The sequence below is a fragment of the Numida meleagris genome, chromosome 2, assembly GCF_002078875.1.
Source record: "Numida meleagris isolate 19003 breed g44 Domestic line chromosome 2, NumMel1.0, whole genome shotgun sequence".
Lineage (NCBI taxonomy): Eukaryota > Metazoa > Chordata > Aves > Galliformes > Numididae > Numida > Numida meleagris.
The window spans coordinates 119,735,818-119,751,293 of NC_034410.1; the positions used below are offsets into that span (position 1 = coordinate 119,735,818).

At 44.0% G+C, this 15,476-nt stretch overlaps 1 protein-coding gene and 1 long non-coding RNA gene across 3 annotated transcripts in view; one reads left to right on the plus strand and one right to left on the minus strand.

Moving 5' to 3' along the window:
• The window catches only part of LOC110393023, a 21,622-nt gene extending 16,825 nt beyond the window's left edge, over positions 1-4,797 (plus strand). Inside the window, exon 2 of the long non-coding RNA XR_002434744.1 lies at positions 3,437-4,797. This is a non-coding gene — a long non-coding RNA (uncharacterized LOC110393023). The remainder of the gene's footprint in view (positions 1-3,436) is intronic.
• Positions 1-6,855, minus strand: part of ZNF704 (zinc finger protein 704) — a 103,687-nt gene extending 96,832 nt beyond the window's left edge. For both annotated transcript variants that reach the window (XR_002434743.1, XM_021385430.1), the window contains exon 1: positions 6,330-6,855. The gene's annotated coding sequence lies outside the window, so the exon portion shown is untranslated. The remainder of the gene's footprint in view (positions 1-6,329) is intronic.

The window sequence follows — 15,476 nt, forward strand, 5'->3', positions numbered from 1 at the left end:
CCACCTGCACCCGCCGCCGTGCCCTGCCCTGCCCTGCCCGGCTGTCGGGCTCGGTGCGGGGTCCGCTCCCGCCGGCCCTTCCTCGCCGCCGCCGGTCCCCGACACCAAAACCCGGACTGGATTCCCGCCGTCCGCGGGGCCGCGCTGCCCGGAGCCGCGGGCGGGTTCCCGTGCGGAGCGCCGCAGCCGCCCGCCGCCCACCTGCTGCGGCCCGGCCCGGCCCGGCCCGGCCCCGGCACCGCCCGCAGCCGGGGGGAGCGGCAGCCCTCGGTGTGTGGGACGGGGCTGGGGCAGCTCGGGCCTGGGCAGGAGTGACAGCAGCGCACCTCTCCCCGAGCACGTCTGAAATGCAGAAACTGAACCTTGGGACACGAAAGAGACTTTAAAAAAACCGTTTCAAAACAGAGAGTTTCGTGATACGGCAGTAACAACTGACATTTCCTATAGGCTTCCATACCACTTACTGACACATCGTGCTATTAATTTATAATTAGAATGGTCTCTTTCTTTTCCTAACCTTTTTTTCTTGGACTAAGTTTTGAGTATTTTTTTTGCTATTTGTGAGCCGTGTTTAGTACTTGTCCCCACATGCATTCTGCTGTACAGAAACATTCATGTGCCACATGCACAAATAATGTACCAGCATGGAACACAGCCTCCAAGTCTACTTTTGACAGTGATGAATTAACATAATGATTTTTATTCACTTTGGAATACAACAGACAGTGCTTTCCAGGCAGGAAATTTTCGATAATACAGTTACCATTCTTACAGAAATAATGAAAATACTGTTCCTGTCTTACTAAGGAAGTTGTTTCAATTTTCTCCACCTGGCTCCACAAAACAGCTGCTTTCCCAGGTTTCCAGAGACCGCGAATTTCTGGACAAGATCCGTGACAGAATCACTGGCAAATCCTACCGTACCTGGTTTTCCCACAGCTTTTCCTCACACATCGCAAAGTGACGCTTCGAGGCTTGCCAGCTTTATCAGCTGCACCGTGCCGGCTCTGCCCACCTCAGCGCAGAGCGGCACACAGCTGTGGTGTGCTGCCACCAGCCCCAGTGGCAGTCCGTCCTCCCAAAGCTTCGCGTGTGGCTGCAGCTGTCACGGCAGTGTTCGGTCTTTTCCTGCCACCATGTCACTGCTTAGCTTCTTGGCACCTGCTGAGCGGGTCCGTCGTGGTTTTATGAGGGTACCGTTGGAAGGACAGACTTGTGGAGAAAAACCAGGGCCAGCACTTCAGAGCTTTATTTCCATGCTGAATATGAAAATTACACTTAAGGTTTCCTTAAATCATGAATTCCACCACGATTTTAAATGGCACTCTCAGTTCCTTCATGCTTGTACCTCAAATGCATAGATATCTAGAAGCAGAATCATTCCATTACCTCATAGTATTCGAAATATTTCAAAGATCCTCAGCTCATCTGAATAGCACCACGATCTAATTGTGATCTTCTGCAGTAGCCTATGTTCAATTATCTAAATTATAACTGTGTTACTGAAGGTCTTGCTCTTACCTGGCATGTACTAGGCTGGATCCTAAAAGACTTCATTAAGTTTTTTCCAAGGTTTGTATCTTTTAATTGTAGCAAAACCAGAATAAAAATAAGAGATGACAGATAAATCAAATGCATTATCAGAAAATTGGATTGTACGTGCTAGCAGGAACACCTCAAGTAATAGCACAGAGCCCATAGAATCTCATGCAGAAAGCAGTGCTAAGATAGCTGGGCTTGCACAAACATGTCTGTTAACTTCAGCGAAACCTCACAGGTCAGCCTGTATCTGCACTTTGCACTCAGACCTCTGGGCAGGTTAGCTCCAAGACACAGCTGACCTGATGCCTCTGGCTGAGATGTTTTAGTGGCTGAGCACAAAGGCAAGGATTGTTAACCAACAATCTGCCTTCCAGTTGTCTGTTCAGCAACAGTTGTTTCTACAGTTACTAACCAGGTTCTGTTTTGGGAGCATAGTTGCAGAAGGGAGAAAGGCTCAGGAAGTCCTTTGGGACACAAAGGAAAGACCAGTCCTGCCTGCCTGCCTGCTGGAGGTGGTGTTTCTGCAGAGGTTGCTCCATCCTCCCGCACACCACCTCTTCCTCCCAGGACTCCAGCATGTGGTGGTCCTGCAGCTCTCTCAAGGCACAGCAGGACTGCAAATGAGCCCTGGAAACAGTGGGCAGAGTAAAGGAGAAGAGTAGCACCAAATTCCAGTGGGGGAACTGGAGGCAAAATACATTAAGGGTCAGGAGGGGAAAGGAAGTCCAGAGTTCACTGCGCAGGCAGACAGGGCAAGCCCAAGAAGGGACTTAGAGAATACTGACTTTTGATCAGTCAGCTGAGCTGCTAATGCTTTTTACTCCTGCTGGGTTAGCACGTGCAATGAGAAGCCAGTGCTGACAACTCTACAACAGATCGGTTAAAAGACTTCTAGCACTTCCCAGGCGAGCCAGGTTGGAGCGGTAGTAACTTCTCACACAATACTTGATAGAAAGGATAGAAATGACTGAAATGCTCGATTTCTTCCAGCCTGTCTGACTTGCAGCATGAATAGAACCGAAGCTGAGCCTGTATCGCCCTTTCAGCACTTTCCACGGGAGTTACACTATGAAGAAAGTTTTCAAAGGACAGTTAGGGAGACCTAGACACGGGACTCTGCAGTATCTTTACCCTGCTATGTTCACAGATAGGAAAGAGGCAGACACAAACCTGCTGCTGCCCATTACATTTTTTCCCCTCAGACTCAGTCTTAGCACTTTTGGGGTGAACTACTGAACAATTCTGGCCCCTAGCCACATCCTGCCACCTAGTAAAATCCTTGTGATACACAGGATAATATGGCAACACTTAGCTAAATAGTTATCCACTGAGCGGACTACAGCATAATACGCCTCTAACAAAACTACAGGCTCTGGCTGCAGCAGTAACTGCGTATACGTCAATGATTTCCAAGCTTATTAAAAGGTAATGTGCACATTCACACTCCCTTTGTGTATACAGCTTCCCAACACAGCAGAAATGTTTCAGATGCTTCCTTGCCTCTAACCTTAGCAATCAGTTCACATTTCCAAAAGGAGTAGTGAGTATCTCTCTACAGAAAGCCATGCAAAACAATTCCATCGATAGGTATCCTCCCTCCAGAAGTTCTTCTAGAATTATCTGCAGAAGTCAATTACAGCGACAGCTTTCAGGTTGTCTTGAATAACAGTCGTTTAACTTCTTCCAGTAAATCCACTGGGCAGCCCTGTGCACTAGTCACAGGAAACTTCTGATTTTCCCTGGCACTGATACAACTAGTCTATACTGATCAAAGCCTGATGGAGTTTTCTTATTATATGTACTTTTTCCATACATTTTAGAGAGTCCACCTTTCACCTAAGTATTCTTCTCATATAATTATTTACTAAACTATTTGACATTTTGTTTTATTTAGCTTTTACTGCTTTATACCCTGATAGTGCCTGCAAGCAAAGCTTGCACGACACAAAGCTGGGGATATTCTGCTTGGAAAACCACACGTTCTTCCTCAAGGCTTCAGGAAAACACTGCTCTGTGACCACCTCACCTGCTGATCCCAGAACTGCTTCCACCAGGGCCATCAGTCAGCATGCAAGCTGCCAGCAGCACCAAGCACTAATTGCTGCGCACAGGCACTGGTAAGGGTGTGCTTGAGCATGGCTGACAGCAGCAAGCAGATATGCTGCAGTGTGTATTTTGCTGGACTGCCCATAATCCTCACCTGGGCCATCTGCTTTTTTCTTCTTCCTTTCTTTCCCCCATTCCCCCCGTAAGGAAAGAATGCATTTCTTGGTTTATTTTATTTTCTTTAGTCTCTGAATAGTTTTGTCCATGAATGCCAGTTTTTATCACTAGAGGCAAGATCCCCTCTGCTCCCATATCCTCCCCAGACCAACACTGTGCTACACTCCCTTGCCTTTAAAAAAGTCTGGCGCCAATCAGAGCTAAAAAGCTCTCAATTTTCTGCTCACTTAATCACATTTTTCAAAACATAACCTGCTCAAGTAGTCACTTACTTCTCATTTTTTAGTTTGCAACAAATCTATTTGTTTGAGCCTTAGTATTCAGACCAGCACGTAATCACGTGTGTTCCACTTCTCTCATAATCCCAGGCATTTGAGACCCTGCCAACTTCTTTATTCGGGAACCTGCCTCCTCCACACCCCCTTTCTAAACTTTGCATTTGTTTTGCTTTATAGTGATCATTGAAGTTCTCACTCCAGCTGGGAGGACAGTCAGGCACCTTCAAGAACAAGGGAATGATTGACAATATTAGGCAGAAAATTTTCTACCAGATGCTGCTCGAAAGGAGAGGTGGCAACCTTCTGACCCCCTCTTCAATGAGGAAAATCAGCGCTTCTGCGACATCCCTCTGCCCCAATCATCAATTGAGCGGGGAGCACAAGGTCACTTCTGTGTCTGGCTGTTGTGCAGTAAAATTCCACCCTGTAGACACGGCTATGCTTTCTGCTTGAAGGAGGTTCCAGTGCCAGCCATGCATTGGAATGAAGCAGCAAAATTCATCAGCTATTAAGCATCGCTTTTCTCAGTTACTGCTCTGAAACATTTATGAGTTCTGAATAATCTTACCAGTATGGAAGGGAATTCTGGATGTTCCATCCTTGGACTGTGAGAGAATGAATATCGGTAAGGCATGGCTTTTTTAAACCCCCTCACCAATGTTTTTTATAATTAACTATTCCAACAAGTAATTTTGCAAAACTTACACTTTTATATCTCTCAAAACGTTTTGTTTCCCAGAAAAAAAAAAAAAAACAGGCCAGCCACTAATATGAAAAAAAAAAAAAAAGACTAACGTTTTCCTTCTTAATTAGTCCAGAGAGGCCACCAAAGGAAAGGGAAAAAAAATAAGAGGAAGAAAACACTTTTTCTTAACAAAATCAGCACAAGACAACAGCAAAAAAATGAGAGCAGAAACACAGAAAACATAGGGCTCTCATGCAAATGTTTGTGCACATACGAGAAAGAAATGTCTCTATCCGTATAGCTATTTTACACAAAAACCTTTTAGGGGAGTTTAAAGTGGTTTGTGCTCACTCAAGCACAACAGCAGTGTGTGTGAATAATGATCCCTAAAACTACACCAGAAGATAAAGGATGCATATAGAAAAGGAAAGATGATAATATTCAAATACTGTTTTAAATAAGTGTTGCCATTGTCTTAACCTAGGTGGAACTTCCCATGTACGCTAAATTAAACATATGTTAAAAATTGCAAGATTGGCATGTCAACTTCCTCTTTCTCACTGAAGTGTCAAAGATCTCAGCTTGATTCTCAGAGTCAAGGCTGAATTTGCAGAGGTAGCAATTACAAAGAAAATAACTGGCTACTCCTTTCAGAATGAACAAATTAGGTCGAGCACTCAGGAAAACACAAATATTACAGAACTGCACAAAGCAGTACTTACAGACTCACTTTTTACATGGAAACTCCACTGTGAATCTGGTAGAACCAAGGAGAATATATTATATAGCTGTCAATGTCACCAATAAAAATACTCCATCCTATAAATTAAGCAACAGATACACTTTTATTTTGATCGCACCGCTTACTATCTTAAGGTAGTAGAGTTTTATTTACATCAATGCTTAATCTCGGAGATAAATACTCTGCTTTGACATCAGCACTCCAGATTTTTGGCTTGCATATAAACGCTGACATTAACCCCAAAGGCTCTTGACATAAATTCCATCGTAATCAAAATGTAAGGGAAACACCATACAGCCAGGTAACTGGGGGGGACACCACCAAACGACACAGCTTCTTTACTTTTTTTTACTGAAAGCTGGGTGCCCGCTCTGCGAGCTGGGGCCACGCTGTATGCCGTACTTGCTGCCAATCCCCACCGAGATACAGGGCTCAGACAGCAATGCTCGTTCTGTTTTCCACTGCAGCTCCCTGACGGAGGCTGCCCTGGAGGTGCTCCTTGCAGGCCGCTCCTCGGCACTCTTTGGAGAAACTGACAGCCTAGATGGCCGGTTTTTCCCTAACTGAAACCAAAACGGAACAAACCTGGAAAAGACAACTCAGAAATCCTGTTTCTTCCGCTTATCTCCTCCTCTTCTGTCGGGAACAAACTGCCCCCGTTCCCCTGGGGGAATCTCGCTGACCTCTTCCTGCCTCCCTCCTCCATTAACAACTCACCCACCACCCTCACGGAACGCCAAGGCACGGACGGAGCCGCCTCGCTTGGGAAGCAGCCCGGAGCCTCCCGCTGCCGCACGCACCGCTCCGAGCCCTTCGCTCCGAGCCCTTCGCACGCGTGCCCCCTCCTCGCCGCCCGTACCGTTGCCCCGGCTGCCTGAGGGCCCGGCGAGCTCCCGTAGCCCTCGATCCATGCTCCCGCCCGCGATCCTGTTCGGCTTTTGCCTCAGATTCCTCCTCCCGCCGGCAGAGCGCGGCCCGTCAACTTGTGCGGCCCTGTCAGCGCGCTCCGCCATTCCCGCCCGCCGCGCGCTGGGGGGGGACGCGCTGAAGGGAGGCGGCAGCGCCGCTGCTGAGCGATGGCGGCGGCTGCGGGGCGGCGGAGCCCTACCACGGGCACAGGCAGCGACCGCGCACCCGGAGCGTCCGTGCCCGCCTTGGAGCCGAGCCCTGGGCTCCCTCGGAGGCGCCTGTGCCGGCCCGGCCCTCCTCCCCCCACCTTCTCTCGGTGCAGGCCCCCACGATGTATCTGCGCATTTCCTACGCGATGGCGGCGATGGGGGCCGAGCTGTGCCCTGCCTGGCCCCACCGCACCCCGCCTCGGCGAACCGCCGCTCAGCCCTGCTCGGTGTTGGCGGGAGTTGCTTTTATAATTGGTTATAAATAAACATCTGAAAGCCCCAGTTAATGAAGCCAGGGTTGTGTAAGACTTTCAGCTTCCTTCAGTAAACCACCCAAATAGAACCTTTGTAACCCTCCTCTGCGGGGAAAAAAAACAACAAAAAACTTTGGAAACTCGATATAAGCAAGTAGTTCGGCAATCAGCAAATACACCCAACGACCAAAACTTAGCTCACACACGTCTCGTGATTTCTGAGCTAAAAATGGGAACCTCAATTTATGACCTCAGATTGGGGCAATTTGTACTCCTGTAGCGAGGCGTTTTACAGACATAGCACATAGCACATGACATGGAACACACTGTGGGTTTGGGGGGGGGTAACGCTTCCTGAGGGTACAGCACGGTCACAACTGTGACAAGTTCAGCTCCCGGAGTGCTGCAGCCCTCTGTGCTCCAACACTGCGCGCTGCATCCCGCTGATTTCTCTGGCTGCTGGGGGGCTTTGGCTCAGTCCTGGGAGGGTCAATCGCATACAATGAAAACATGGAATTCTGAAGCACTTTTATAGGGTATCTCTGATTATTTTTTCAAGTGCAACGTTCTGTTTAGAACCACCAGAAGGATCCTGCGTTGCTGGCTTCCTCTGGTAGTGGTGTGTTGTATTGTAATGATTTGTGTGGGCAAGAAGGAAACCTTGCGGGTACGGAAGGTGTTATAGATACAAAGGGTTCTTTTTCAGTGTTTACAGAACAAACTTATTTGTGTATAAACATTTTTATTTTAGAATTTGAATGAGCTGCTGCTGCAGGCTATGCTGTGGGAGGCACAGAGGGAGGCCCGGCTGAAGGAAGAGCTGTGCCCAGCAGCCCTGCAGGCCACCTGCCTCTGGTGGGTCAGAAAGTGAAAACAAGTCTGGTGTAGATGGAGAGATAATGAGTCTTTCTTGAGCTACAGCTTAATGAAGCATCTACTCAGCTTTGGCTGAGTTAGTCATTTGGAACATGTTGCTTAGGTAAACAGTCTCAAAGCAGAAAAAAAAAGAATGAAACAACATAGAGGTGGAGTGACACAAAACAGCAGAGATGTCTGTCTGTAGTCACAGAGGAAGGACAGCTAAAGAGGATCGGGAGGCTAAGAGGTATCAAGCAGTTGGAATGAGAGTAGCTCTAAGGCACTGAGGGAAAGCAGAACTGATGAAACGTAGAATTTTGTTTCCAATATTTATTCTCTCATATAATCTTTCCTTGACCATATCTCTTTCATGGAGTTTACTGGGACAGAGGAGAAGTAGGTGATCAAATGGGCAACATACCCCTCTATGAGAGGCTGGTGGTAATTATTTGTGACTTAGATAAATGTCCTGAAGATGCAGCTTCTGATAAAACATTTGGATCATTTTCTTTCTGTACTTCTGTGTCTGTGGTCACATTGCCCTTTCTGCTTGGAAATTTGGTTGGCTGCAAACCCAGACTTTAAATACTTAGGATCTAGATTATCTCTTACAGTAGCAGAAAGTCAAAAGCGACTTTGCTTTTGGTGGAGAATTAACCTCTTCTACCGCAGAGCATTAGGTGCCACATGAGTATTTTAAGTTTAATAACAAAAGCGTTGCACAGTTGTTTAAAAAAGGAGATTAGTTAACCAACACCATCTATCCCTACTAGTTTTCTGCAACTAGATTACAGAGAATGATTCTCCATTTGCCCATGCATTCTGCAAACTTACTCCTCTGTTGTATTCTTTATTTTGCAAATTGCAGACATTGAGATGAAGGGTCTATAATTTCCTAGCTTGCCTTTCTCTTGGAACACTGGTGCTGCACTGGCACGCATCCACTTTGCTGTAACTTCATTTGAATACAGCAAATTCTTTATTATGATTAACAAAGGGTTGCTCTCTGGTCTGCTTTGAATCTCAGTCTGTTCATGGAGATTAGTAGGTTTTGAGCAATGCCAACTCACTAAATATCTCCGCTTCACTGATCTCAAAGACATTTGTGACAATGGATTTAGTAGTCATTTTCATGCATATTCTTGCCTTTGAATGGATAATACCTTGGTAGTTCTGCTTTTCATTGCTGCTTGATTCTCCATCCCCTTCAAAAATATTTTAATTCAAAACTCTTTCTTCATATGTTGCCTCTTTGAGATACATAAACACATTTGTTCATGCGTTTAATCCTTGAACACAGCTTTCCTTTACCTCTTTGATTTTCCTTTAGGTGAACACATTGCAAATATCTGTATGTTACCTCCCTTTTCTGGGTAGAAGCAAATAAAACTTTCTTTCTCAAGGAATGACTGACAGAAGTTGTCCTTTGATTGAACAGGAAGAGGCAAGTTGTTTTAAAGGAGGAAGGTCCCAGTTACACATCCCATTGTAGCCATATCTCCCATTTGGTCACAGTGGGGGAAAGTAAAACCTTAGGAGGTATCAGATCAGCCACCCTGTTTATTTTCTCAAACTAACTTTTCCATTAACCTCTTCAGCTTTTAGCAGGTAACACTTGCAGACATCATTGAGCTGTTAAGTCTGTCTGATGTATTAATGACAGGAATGCTTTCTCAACTTCGATCATCTCACTTCAAATAGTTTTTTCAGTATTGTTTTTTGAAAAGGTTTCTCTCAGTTCCACCGCAACGTAAAAAAATAATTTTCTGCTTACCCCTGACATGTAGCTCAACATTTTCTGAGCTACTTAGAAAGATGACTGAAGGATATGGGAATTTATTTGTGATGATGTAATCACAAAGTACATTTAGTGAAATTTATAAACGTTAGAGTATCCATCATCATGATTTCTAATTTTCCAATTACAGTCATGGGTAGGAAAAACAGTGTATGCTGCCACTTACAGCGGCTTTTGTTTATACTTCTAGTCTCTAATGTTCTCTGGAGACTCCCGACCACTGGGGCATTTGGGTTTTAAAGACCTTCTAGTCCCCAGTTTTAAAATGCATTTATTTATGAAATGAAGATACTTAGTAGTTAAAGTGCTGTTCTGTAGTCAGAGCTCAATGGTTCTGGATGGCTTACATTTAAAAATAAAACTGACTGGTAAACTCATCCCTACTTTAAACTATTCACTGCAAAACACTCATACACTTAAGGTTTTCTAATGGGTAGCAGTGGTACAGTGTGGTGGTCTACGTACGAAACGATTTTGCATTTGTGCATTTCCCTTTCCCCAGCTGGAGCAGGGCATCACCATTATCATCTCCTACTTTGAGGACAATTTTCCTCAAGGAAATAGGGCTTTATGTTTAAGAGATCTAGAAAATTGAAGCAATCTAGAAGAGCAGAACCAGGAGTAAAGCTTTTTTGAGGAGGGAATATTTGCAATTTCAGGTTTATTTTCATTTAAGTTAGTAAGAAATACCATGTGGCTACACAGTATCTTGCATTGAGGTTTATCACACGTTCCGTCAACCCACTGAGCACAAATCTTTATAATAAAACAGGATCCTGGCAAGAAAAAAAATTAAATTTTCTCAAAGAAAGGTGATCAGCATCTTTCTCCTTCCCAAAATTTTGTAAGACAAGGTGTATTATTTTATCTCTGAGTTTCACAGAGAAAATTGTAAACCCTTCAAAAATACTAAGTTAGATCTCTGGAAACAAGCAGACTACGAAAGCCTCATGTAACTCCCAGGTGGAGCTGTTGGCTTCTCTTTTAGTTGCTCCAAGGGAACAGCAATCTCCAAAGATCAGTCTGGTTTCAGAAAATGAATGAGCACAGTGAATTCCATATTAAACTAACAAAGTTTACTAGAATAACTTTCTCAAAAAATAAAAGTAGAAGTGTTCAGAGCTCTTACTTTGCAGAAAACCTAGATCCACCAAAACAAATATATGGAAGAGAAGTTATAAACACATCATTAGAGAGCGTTCAAAAGATGGCTTTTGGACCTGAAGAGATGTGTGCTTCACTCCGCAGTTTCCCTGCAGCATGACCCTGGTGTCTGCTGCTCAGGCAGAGCAGCTCTAATTTTGTTCCAGCCACCTTGATCAGATTCTGGTATGCTGGCCCAGCTGAAGATACCAGCTGTGGCAGGAGAAAGGCTTGTTTTGGTGCATTTACTCCCTCAAAGCATAATTAAGCTAAAATTTGTGCATATAGATGTGCACCAAAGGGCTGTGCTTATTGAAATTGTACTATGGATTGAATTCAACACAGAGTTACAATCAGGTATGAGGCACAAAACATTTTACTAATAATGCCAAATTTAAAAACCTGTCAGTGAAACTTCATAGCACTAGATGAAGGCAGAAGGATTGTTACAGAGTCTGCCTGAAATTCTCACTGTTGAGGAAGAGCAAGATGATCAAATAAAAGATTTTCCAGTTTGCCTGTCAGCAATTAGGAGGAAAAGGAGATAATGAGGAAGAAACTAATGGCATTATTTTGGGGGAAAGCTAAAAAAAAAAAAATAGTGCTTGGTTCATCACAGGGCTAATACTGTATAATGATTGATGATTCTGTAATCAGAGCCCACATGGAGAGAAACAAGCTGTAAATTAAATGATAGAATATTTCATAAATGGTTCAGAATTGTAATGCAATGATCAAGAATTTACAGAGAAAGACTTTTATGCCTTTCTTAACAAGCTGCAGCGTTTCTAACAGAAATAATTAGGGTTCTGACAACGTATTCATTTAAATGAAGGATTGAGTTTGACAATAAAAAATAGCCTATAATCTGCACGTCACATGCAGCTTTCTACTGACACACAACCTCATGGTCTAGTGCACCAGCATTCACAGCAAATTAGTCTCAGTTCTACTGTATTCTTCAACCACCCCAAATGTTAAGTACCTGGAGAAATAAAATTCTTTTGCTATGTCACTGCTAGTTAGGCAGCTCTTACAACTGAAAAACTGGAAAATGATTCAGTGACAGATTTTTAAAATCACCATCTCACTGTGGTTAGAAGTTTCTCTTTTTTAGACTTAGTAGTAAAGAAGAAAGAGGAGGAGGAATCCTTTTCGTTTTCCAATTTGAAGTAGTCAGGGTGGCAAGCCAGTTGCTTCCTTGAGCAATTTACTGCAGTTCCTTCTTGGAAAGCTTCCTCCTCTCTAGAAGCAGGGCATTTTCTTTAGCTTTGCATGGAAGTGAAAAAATGCACGTGGAAAGTAAATCGCAGCATGTATTAGTTACCCCATGAGGTAACTGGACTGTTATGAATAAACACGCACCAAAGAGTCTGACTATTTGAACTAAAGAGAACATCTTTAGGTCAAAGCCAGCTATATCTAACACACGCGCAGACAAAGTTTTGAATTTATCTTCCCTGTGTTCCTAATAACTTATGTACATATTCTATTTGGGAAATCCCAGTGGCAGCAGCCCTAATTCTTTCTAATGTTAAGTGTCAAAGTGCAGCTGAGCTCTTCATTGCAGCCACCCAAGATACACAACTGCCAATTCTCAGACAGGTTCTGGACACAGTTTTACACCAGTTCAACAGAAGACTGAACAGTGTTATTAACCATCTCTTAAACAACAGGTAAATAGAAAGGGATCTTCCTTCCTGTGGCCACTTTCCTGATCACAATTTACCAAAACACCATTGGAGTTACTCACCATTCTTAGGGCCAGCCTGAACATTTCAGATTCAGAGGGGAGGCCATTCCAGCAGCAGTGACTTCCAAGCATTCAGCAACTGTCCTGGAAGAAGCCTGTGTGTGGATCTGAGGGGCAGCTCTTAGCGACAATAGTGTCCATCCCAATGAGAAACTTGTAAGCCACATTAAAATCTTCCTCCTCTAGAGCTGTAGTCATGGAGCAGATAGAAAACAGCAGCTTAAGATCGGCATATCTACACTATGCGCTCTGTTCAGTTCCTGGGGACCACCTGTGGGATATATGGGAGTTCTATCACCACGAGCAACTGGTTTACTGATACCTGTGCTGGTAGCCCTGGCAGATTCTTCTCTTCTAGACCTGCATTGTTCTCACTCTTCTGTGGAACTGGGAAACCTTGGAGAAGGGCTGCAGTTGCACTTTTCCCCCTTTTACTCTTCAGATAATGGCTCTTAAATCTTGTTTTTCTTGCAGAGGTGATGTCTGATGAGGAGACCACTGGGCCAGTGGGGGTGCCTGAGGTGTGTGGTGGATTACGTGGCTGAGCAGAGGCCCTGGTGCTGTGCTGTCTCCACCTACCGAGCCTTCACTGAGGGTGAGGAAGTGGTAACAAGGGCACTCCCCATTACTTCAATCTTGCCTTGTTTCTCTGGTGAACCCCTATCACCATGAGACAATACACTGCTTAATAATCATCTCCCAGTAAAGTTCAACAGAAAAATGTCAGGAATTTCCAAGTGTACTTCAAATGAGCTAGAGAGACCTTTTGTAGAGCACGTGAAAGCACAATGGAACAAAGCACTTCCATCCACTATTAGTTCACAGATTTGACCAGAAGATCAATGTTTTTAGCTATTGCAACCAAAAAGTCTCCTCCAGCCCTAAAATCAGCAGTCTTAGTCATCTCAGTGGCAGCAGCAGCTGTGACCACAGCGAGCTCAGCAGAGCCAGATTGAAATCCAGCCAACCACCAGAGCCTACCCAGCAACACTGAAATGAGATAAATCTTTTCAATTCCAGATTTTCACAAGTAACACAATAATTCATTTAACACTGAATGCCAGTAGATACTGAAGTTTTTGAATCCAACCTGAAGTTTGTTATGTTTCATGCTCTCATGATGGTGTTAGAGCTGGAGACATCTGAGGGGTGCTGAGCCAACACTTCTCCCACATGTTCAGTTTATTTATGTTGTGGCTTGTTTTTTTTTTAACTTTGGCTACAAAATTATGCTTTATGGAAGAAAAGCCTGGCAATGCAAGCAAAATTGTAAACAACCAAAGCGCGCTCTTCAGCCTGCATACAATAGATGTGCTAGAACTCAAAATAGCACCACAGAAGACAAAAAAAAAAACAACAACAAAAAAACCCCAAACTTCAACAAACAATAAGAACATTGTTTAAGAGACACTGAGCATTGTTTTCACTTTTTAGATTAAGACCATCTCCAAAAAGCCTTTGTTATGGCCTAAACCAAATTCAAGTTGGGAAGCATACTGAATGCTTACTTCAGTTATAAATGTACCACCAAAAACCTAGGGATGGGAATGCAAGAAGTTGTTCAAGACTAAAAGCTTCATCCTCTCCCTTTCTTTTGTCTCTCTGCTTTTCCAGGTGTAGGAATGACAGTTCTAATGAACAGCAATAGAAACTAAGTTTCAGAGGGAAACTGAATGTGAAACTTAGAGGTTTTGGCAGCAGTTCTCTTTCCCTGCTTTTTGAGTTCCTTAATATATGCCAGTCTTCCTCTTAACGCTTGCCAGGGCCATTGAATACGGAACAGTGTTCTGAACTTCATACGCAAACACCCAGAACTCGGAGACTTGTATGGAGAATGCTTGCTGCACTGCATATCTGCCAGAACACAGCGAGACTGGAATTTTAATCATAGATTCAGCTTTGGAATCTTAGAAATAAGAATTAATCATGCCCATGTTCTGTCTCCCTTCCTTTTTCCTCCCCTCCTAGCTCTTTCACCCTATCAGGCACACGCAATAGTTTCTTATACCCTGCAGTACCCACCTTCTTCCCCTTTGGGACAGGAGACATGGCAGTCTCCCTGGATGGCCATGTTGGTCCAGAATCGTCTCTGGGACAACTCATGCTATCTTTTATGCTTGGTGGAGTGAGGGGTACATCCCCACAGCACAAATACTGCTCACAATAATATGGGCAGGACCAGAAGTTGTTCACTAGCTCTATTACTAAATGAAAAGTTGCACAGGTGCATATACATAAAGTACACTAAAGCCATCTAAACTCATGACAGTTAATGAGTTAGACATCTAACCTACTTACCCAGTATATAAGGAAAGCTACATGGAGACCCTGAAACCAATGTGACAAGGAAAATACCACCTCCAGGGTGCACTTGGGAAGAGCATCTGAAGATCTGGACCCTGTGGAGGGTTTTTTAGAGCTAACCAAGTAGCTGATAAACACCAGTAGATCTGGATTACACTTCCACATTCGGAGTGATTTTCTGATATGTAAGCCCTTACATTGCTTTAGCCTCAAGCCTGACATGCCCCAGATCTACCAAACTGGATCTCTCAAGCCAAGAACAGGAACAACCAAGTTAGCAGCCCCACCCAGTGTATGTGCACTTCACAATAAATAAATAATAAATTGAAAAAATCAAGCAGATGTAGGGAAATTCTGGCCAAAGAAAATTCCTGTTGCTCACTCACCTGCCTCAAACTGTGGTGAATCAGTGTAGCAGTAGCAAGAACCTCTGTGTGGTATGATAGCACTCTCACTCCTTTTCCTCTTTTGAAAAAGCTTTGTATAGAGGAACAGGTGAATTAACTACACTTCAGATGACATTATTTGTGTTGCCTGGCTTTCAGTGCTATTCAAAGTGGAAAAGTACTTAAGGAAAGCTTTGAAAAGTTACATGATATCAAACTTGTGATTCTCTAGATTCTCCCCTCCCCATTGACACACGCACATACATACATAAGCAAATAAAACCACATAATTATCTCCTTTATGTGTGGTAATTACCTAATTTGTGGCCTAACCACAGTGCTGGTGCAGAGACACACCAACTCCTTCCGCATAGGCTTGCTTGGCTCCAAGG